At 43.1% G+C, this 8,214-nt stretch overlaps 1 protein-coding gene across 3 annotated transcripts in view; it reads left to right on the top strand.

The window, feature by feature from the left end:
- The first annotated feature begins 472 nt into the window (after positions 1–472).
- SYTL2 (synaptotagmin like 2) overlaps positions 473–8,214 on the top strand; it is a 49,906-nt gene continuing 42,164 nt past the window's right edge. For 2 of the 3 annotated variants that reach the window (XM_042862554.1, XM_042862556.1), the window contains exon 1: positions 473–544. The gene's annotated coding sequence lies outside the window, so the exon portion shown is untranslated. The remainder of the gene's footprint in view (positions 545–8,214) is intronic. The other variant, XM_042862555.1, reaches the window with a different exon arrangement.

Genomic DNA, 8,214 nt, shown 5'->3' on the forward strand with positions numbered 1-8,214 from the left:
GCCCAGAGAGGTTGTGGATGCCCCGTCCCTGGAGGTGTTCAAGGCCAGGATGGATGGGGCCCTGGGCAGCCTGGGCTGATGTTAAATGTGGAGGTTGCTGGCCCTGCGTGTGGCAGGGGGTTGGAGATTCATAATCCTTGAGGTCCCTTTCAACCCTGGCCATTCTGTGAAACAGGAGTATCTTCACACTTCTTAAATTACATCTCACCAGGTAAAGTGAAACAAGGATCGTTTTCCCTCACGTCACACCTGCGGACTTCACTTGCGATACCCACTCACAGCTGCAGAGCCTGCGCGCCATTTCAAACCTGCCCCACACAACTTCTCCCCGTCCCGCACAGCGCAGCGCCCGCCGTGCCCTCAGCAGCCTTCCCGATGCCCGAGGCGGGCAGGGCGAGCCCAAGGAGCCGCCCAGCTCTGCGGGACGTGGCGCCGCCATTGGCGCGGGTCGGAGCCGCCTCCAGCCGCCACCTCCCTCTCCTCAGACGGGCGGCTGCCGAATGGGATGAGGTAGCTCGGGCTTGCTGCTGATCGGAGGGATGGGGTAAGCCGCGGAGATGGCGGTGGGGTCCAGGAGGGTGTCCCGCTGAGGGGAGCCCCTTGAGGGGTGCGCCGGGTGCTGTGCCTGACTGTCACGCCTCACCTGAGCCTGGCTTCTGCAGAACGATGCTTTAATAACAGGCGGCCTTTTTCGTTTAAACAGGGCTGTCAGATCTCGGCTGTGAGATGCTAAATAGGAAGCACTTTAATTTTGAAGCATGAACGGTGTCTTGTTCTGTCTCTAAAGTGACTTTGTGGAATGGGACTTGGTCCTAAAATCCAGTGAGCTTGGTTGTGTGTGTGTGCGTTGAGGGATCTGCTGTATGTGGTTGTCACTGCAGGATAAAGGTCACTTAAATTTGGGGCCAGGCTGTTGAACAGCCCTGCAAGTACTGCTGAGCGCTCTGTGGGGGCTCAAAGCTGGAAAGTTGTGGCTGCACAGTGCCATGGAGCTGATGCCCGGTGTTTAACACTGACGGCTGCAGTGCATGGAAGTGCCTTTCATCAGAGATACTGGAATAGAAGTGAGAGTTTTATGATATTCATTAATTACTATCTCTTTTGCTTAGTGTTTTATGCACCCTGCTGCCTCCCCAGAAGAAAAGGGTGTGATCTCATCTGCTTCTGCCACAGTTTTGGGAAGGAAGACTTACCCTGGCCTTGCCAACATCTTAGTTATTTTGCAGGATTATTCTTGTTCCATCAGACTTATCTCCTCTTTGTTCTGCAGGTTTATTCAGCTTTCATCACACATCTTTCTTGTCTGTTATACATGTTTTGCTCTTATCTTGCAAATTTTACTATTTGTATGTTTTCCTGTGCATAGCTTGGTCAAGTGTACCACGAGCTTCCTTCCATTTGCAGTTTTACATATTTATGCATAGCTATGTTATAAAATACTACTAGTAATATTACAGTATTACGAAATGCATATATATGTTGTTACAAATACCATATTTTAGTGTGCTTACACCCAGGTTTAAAGCAAGGTAATGCTAAGGCATCTTGGTCTACTTTTACCTTATGGGTGCAGCAGACCTCTGCTTTGGCTGCATCCTTGAGTTTTCCAAACCTATCTCATACAAAGGAAACCTCCTCCCAGCATCTCCTGTAGCCCAAACGAACGTAGTATCAGTTTCACTGTCAGGCTTTTAAAAATCTGTGAAACAGGTCATCATGTTCTTGTTTAATCTCCTTTTCCTTCAGTCCAAGTACCGCTGGACTGCTGTGCAACTAGGAATGCAGGGCTCACTGGGTGAGAAGGAGAGTCAGGAGAGAAAGTTTGGTCCGGAATGTGGTAGCCTGACTGCGAGGAAGTAGACCTGGGTTTCTTGTTTCTGCTCGCAAGGTTGCATCATATCTTTAATGAACTTTTAGTTGGATGGGCAGTTTAATCCTTGGTGGCACAGTCTCAGGGAGAGTTAAAAGTGAAGAAAATGAAACCTTCATAGACTGGCATATATTTGGTAAATGAGGACATGTGTGTTTGAATCCTCTTGGATTAAATGGTTCTGGGGTTCTGGTTTCCCTCTCTTCTTGAGGGTGTGCCATGGCCACTGGGCTGTGCCTTGCATTGCTATCTTCATAAAGAATGAGCCACTCCTGCAAAACTAAATACCTTTGTTAGGCACAGGTATTATACTCTGAAATCTAGCCTCACAAACTAAACTCCTTATTTTGCTCACTGTATCTGAAAAACAATTTCAATCACAACCTCCCTCTCCTTCTTTCCCATCCCTGTGCTTTTCAGCAGGATTTGTATGTCAAATCCAATTCACACAGGACAACTTGACATGGCACCTCATCAGTGCAACTGCAGACTGCTGCAGAAGCTGTTCCCTGCTTCTCACCTCTCACATAGAGCAATTGGATTTAGCTCTCATTGGGCCCTCTTAGGTTTCTTTGTATCACAGTGCTGACTCTGCCTGGAACCATCTACCTTGCTCTGTTTGGTTCTGGCTATCAGCATTTGGGAAAAGACTGTTTTGCACGCAGCTGTTTGCACGGCTGGGCTGGGCCAACTCGTGAGTGAAGTTTTCATGGCTGATGGACTTCCTGTTATTATTGCAATTTAAGATCACTATTAAGGAGGACTGGCATTGCTGCTTGCTGGCTTCAGATTTAGCCAGAATAACTGTGGTAGCAGATGGAGTATTTATGTTATACAGATTTCCAGTGCATAACAGTATTTTTAACTAGGTGATAAATATTTCCCTCTTAATAGGGAGCTATAGCAAACTTCTTTCAATGTGTTTGTTAACAATAGTAATTGTGAGGGTTAATACTATATGCTCTTTAAGATTCCTTGCAACCCAAACCATTCTATGATTCTACAAAAACTTCACTGCAAAACTTAATTCTGGTAATTCTGACTGCATTTTATTTGCAGAGTGTAGGCTAACATTTCTATAACCATTTTCATTTTTACCTCACCCATCTCCAGACTGACTTTTCTCCCTTCTCTCTACTTATGTATCGTTTCCATGACTGCAGGAGTCCCGAAGAACATTCCTTTCTCACTGGCACCTGACTTCTGCTGGCAGTTGGATGCTGTGTAAAAGCCTGCTTTCAGATAGGTGTGTGCCTCTGTTACTGCAGCAAGGACCTCATTAACTGACACAAGCTTTCCTATGAGCTTTCAGATTACATCAATTATTAGCTGGGTAATTTTAAGCTAAGAAATGTGCATGAGTGAGTGTCGGAGGTTTGTGGTTAGTCTGTCATCTCATGAGAAAGGACAGCCAAAGGGCTTGGTTTGTTTGCTGGCTATTTGTGTACAGCAAATTAAACGAAACCATAGTCACAGTTAAATTGGTGCCTGAAAAGTAGGGGGCCTGCAATGTCAAATTAAAAAGAGTGGTTTAGATAAGTAAGGGTTGGTTCTGAGGCAAGGATGATGTGAAATGCTCCCCACCCGATTTGTGCTCAAACTGTCCCACGAAACTATACTGTGTAGCATCTTGCAGAGGAAATGTGCTGTTGCCAGTGACTTGAGCAGCAGTTCTCTGATGCGTAGAAGAGGCAGCCTGTCTGCCCGAAGGTTCCTAGTTTTACAAACACTGCGGGGGAAGAGCAGTGTGTCAGTAATGGTTGCTGTCCTTGCTCAATTAAGAGCTCCACAGTTGATTAACTCAAATGAGGAGTGAGAGTAGGAAAGGAGTCTTGCAGAGATGTGACAGGTCCTCTTGTTTAGAAAGCCTTCTGCATTAGCAACATTCTGGACTGCACAGTGACTACAGAAACTGCAGTTTGGTGTTCTTTGTTTTCATATATAAAAGATTATTCAAACAACAAGTAGGAAATGTGTCACTTCCCAGTAGCCATTTGATGGGAAATACTTGTTAATTTGCTGTACTGCTTTGCTTACTCCCAGTCTTCAGTGGTACTTTTTCCAGACCAGAGTCCTCAATGGAAATGCCCACATCTGTGCTAATTAATACAGGAGAGCAAGGAGGCAGGGTAGAGGTAGGGTAGGTCTGCCATGGTCTCCAATATCTAAAGTTCTAACTCCTCTGTATTGGGAACCACTTTGATTTGCCTAAGGCTAAAACTTACTAAAAAACAAGAATACATTTTACAGCAGTTTTTTTTTTTTTTTAATCACTTTTTTTTTTTTTAAACCATCCATATCAATGGGATTAATGTAGAAAACACATCCTAGGATTTGAATCTGTAGTTATAGTGGTGAAAAATTCCAAAGGAATTAGCCATCAAATACAGAAGTGTGTCAGGTCAGAAGATAACTTCATGCAACAGTTTGCCTCCAACCTCTATTAAATAATGCAGTTTTATTCAAACCTTTTTTCAGGCAAGACATAACAACACTCTGTTGAGCAGCATCGTTGGTGGGTCTAATGCCAGTGACTGCATAAAGAATGAGGCAGTGATGATGGGAGCTTGTGTCTTGTTAGCCTCCCTATTCTCTTTTTGGAGGGAGTCTGTTCCCTCTGTAAAGGGAGATGAGAATCACTGGTTACAATAAACAATGCTCTGCCTTCAGAGATCCAGAAGATTGAGCCATTTTCACTGTGATATTGAAATATCCCTTGCCCTGAGAACGTATTATTTGTTTTGCAATCACTGGCAAAGAGAATTATCAGCTAGAAGAATGTAGTTCTTGCATATGAATAATTATTCAATCAAACAGTATGCTGGTGCATATGTAGGAGTATGATATGCAAGGAAGAACAACCAGAATCAGAGCCTCACAATTTATGAAATGTATGCATTATTGTTCTTAACTTGCTGAAATTTCTGTAATTTTAAAGCTGCTTAGTAGAGAACTCAAGATCTTGTGCGTAGTTTTGTACTTCAGACAGTTAAGAATAAATGATTTGGCATCTACAGTCAACCTGATGAACAACAGTCAGTGGAAAAGCATCATTTAGATGTGTTTCCATTAGTTTCCTCTTTAATTTATGAACCTGTTATTCCTGAGACCACATCTTTTGAAACCACTGTCCTACTGACTGTGTGCCATAGCAGGTATAGAGAGACACATTCCTAGGCACTGCTGCCAGTATCCAATGAAAGTCCTATGAAAGAAATGGCAAGCAGCCATACGTTATTAGAGGGATTAGGCTACAGCCAAAGCAAATTGTTCTTTCCTCTTCCAATTTTCAGTTGTTAACTCTTTTCTACTTGCTGTTAACATTCTTGCTCTCTTGTTCAGAGTGCATTTTGTGTAAACCAGAATGTTTGCCTGTCTGATATCAGCAAGGCTGTCAGTAAGACTGTTTTCAGATTGCAGCTACTCTGCAGGTAAAAAACAACAGGAATCTCCTTGGTTCTGGTAAGCAAGGGTAAGGTGGGAGCAGGGTTTGTTCTCTCGTTTTCCTGTTGTGGCTGCCTTGAGCAGTTGTACTGTAATTGCAGATAAGTAGGTTCTTTTCTTTATCTGCATGTTAGTGAACATTGCACAGGAGAGCATGTGGATATAAAATAAAGCATTTATGTGTTTGTACGAGCAACTTTAGTATTGCCCTATTAGATATTCCCTACTTCTGCAAAGGTTCCAACACCAGCTTCCACTTTGCGACCAGCTAGATAAAATGTGCCTCCCACTGGCTAAAAACTCGTGTTGTTGGCAAATACTGCTCTTCAGTTTAGTCTCTGGGACTGCTGGAACTGTGATATGCTGTGTACATCTAGCTGGTATCATTTTGAAAAGGCTTTGATAACACCTCGAGAAAGAGCGGCTGGATTGGCTACAGATATGCATATCTTACTGGAAGATCTCTTTCCTTTTGTCCTGTCAAGAATTACATTGACAACAAGTCACCTTGAGTGTGTTTAAGCTCAGGCCTTAAAACTGCAGGCACCCATGTTTCAGATTCTTAACTAAGAACTTAAGTTCCTCTTGAGAGTTAATTGGTTTTCTTTCTCCGTTACCCAAACTTAACTCTGCAGTCCTCTGAACTTCTGTGCAAATACACTCATGACCATCTTAAACTATTTGTGCTCCTGCCAACACTGGCATTTAGTTTAATTAGCTGTTCTTCCTCCAAGAGATTTGCCTCATGTGTTTCGAGAAATTCTATTTTCTAAGCCTAATTTATTTTATTTTTTGCGAAATACTGTCACTGCCTGATGTGACCTTTTAATGGGAGCCAGTCCTGCAAACTTCTCCTTGCTCCTTGTGTTCCAAAATAAAGGATTTCCTGCAAATGAGTGCTGGGGACAAACTTAGTTGCCTTTTGTCTGAGAATGAGTTTCCCTGCAGGTGCAAGTTGCTACATTGCGCAGTTTATCTTTCTTCCTCAACTTCCCATTGCCTCATTTCTGGGTTTCCAACTCATCCTAGCTGCTAGCGCTGATATGTCAAAGCATATGTACCTTCATACCATACGTATGGTATGGAGGTACATACAGATGCAGGCTGTTGGTAGCCAGGCTGTAAGGGTAGCTGTTCTGCTGGAGGAGTTGGCCCAAATAGGGTTGCAGAAGCAGACCAAGTTATTGGATGGGCTGTCACCTGCTTTTTCCTGTGAGAAGGCGTTGGCTGTAGACAGATTCTCTCAAGTGAAACTTCAGCAGCTTAGGCCTAGTGCACAAGGAGTACAGAAGGCACTTTTGAAATGTAGATCTGAGACATGCTGAGGTTGCAGCGTGTAAAAGGAAGCTCTGCTGATTTGACTGGACCAACTGACCGGGGTTTTCCTGCTTGGTTTCTGATCATGTAGATGAATTTAATATCAGTCATAACAAACCACTCCAACATCTTCCTTACCTCTCCCTCATTACATCCCATATATATGCACTGAGTGCAAATGTAAAACCTAAGCTATGACTGTGGTCCTTCTTAATATGGTATAATGTTTGCAGTGCAGTATTTGAATTCAGATTCTTTTCCAACGTGGGAGAAAGTAGGGGAGAAATAAAGGTCTGTGCAGGGCCAACAAAGCAGCCTTGCTGTTACAACATGTTCCAGACAAATGCAAAGCCTCCCTGGAAGGCATGGAGACATTCAACTGCCTAAGGAGGTTTTGAGAAACTTTATAAGGCACCATTTTTGGATGACTGCCTGACCTAAAGCACTTGGCACATGTGAGCAACTTAAGAGTTGAGGGTGGCGAGAAGTACAGTGCATCTCAGCCCTTATTTTTATTTTTTATTTCCAAGACATAGAATCTTTCATGCATGAATTACAGAAAGCATAATTTCAGATTCCTGTTTATTGCAGGGAGTAGAAACCTTTTATGGAAGGAAAGATTTTTGATGGGGCTTCATTTGAATTTTAGGGGAAAAAAAAATAAAAATGATGCCTCATATCCCAAGTGTCACAAGTATTAGTCTACAATATAAGATGACAGGCTTTTCTCCAGAGATCATCGGTCTGGTGGTTCTATCAATTTCCATTTAATCAGTCTGTTGTGAATCTTTCTGTTTTATTTGAAACTTAGGTCTGAATGCTCTCTTGCCAAACATGAATGTTGAGGCCTCTCTATTCTTTCTGGCACGTACAGGACATTTAAGAAAAAGTACGTGAAGAATGAAAGAAGAAGGAAAAAGAAAGTGGAAGGATTAAGCTTGGAGTGGTGGTGTGTGATTCAAACTGGACAAAAGCATTGATTTATTTTTAATTTTTGAAATCTGGCTGTAGATCTCCAACAAATGCTATTCCCTAAGCCAACATTTTGTACCATCAGTGCTTACGATCTCCTGCAGAAAGCCAGCCTTGCCATAGCTTGTGTTAGCAGGTCTCCCGAGGCTGGCAGTGTACATCACACACACACACACAGGTTTTCAGCCTTGTTTATGCAGAGGCTAACATCTGTTTTGCCTTCAGTTTGTCTCTGGCATGGTTCCAGTGACTGAAGACTTGTGATCACAGTACACACTTCAGCATATGGATGATACACATTAAAGGAAGAAAAATTATTGTTAGGTCATTTTTCTTTAACTGCTTATCCAGTGAGATTAGGAGCCAGTTTTTCAGGTACCCAGTCATGCTTTAAATGATCCATTACGTTGTTATATTTGTGAAGAAACCTAAAAGGTCAGCTGCACTACTTATGCCTAGGCAAGTGAGCAAAAAAGTGGCAGTGCAAATTTAGTTGCAGAATCTGCTCTACAGAATGATGGTATCTGGGAAGTTCAGTCCCACCCTGCCTTGCCTTGAGCTCCCCTGGGTCTGTTCAGTGGGTGTTGCCCAACTGTTTCTTTTAGATTTTT

Source organism: Lagopus leucura, unplaced genomic scaffold (genome assembly GCF_019238085.1).
Source record: "Lagopus leucura isolate 7727_CA_CO unplaced genomic scaffold, USGS_WTPT01 Super-Scaffold_702, whole genome shotgun sequence".
In the NCBI taxonomy this organism is placed as follows: domain Eukaryota; kingdom Metazoa; phylum Chordata; class Aves; order Galliformes; family Phasianidae; genus Lagopus; species Lagopus leucura.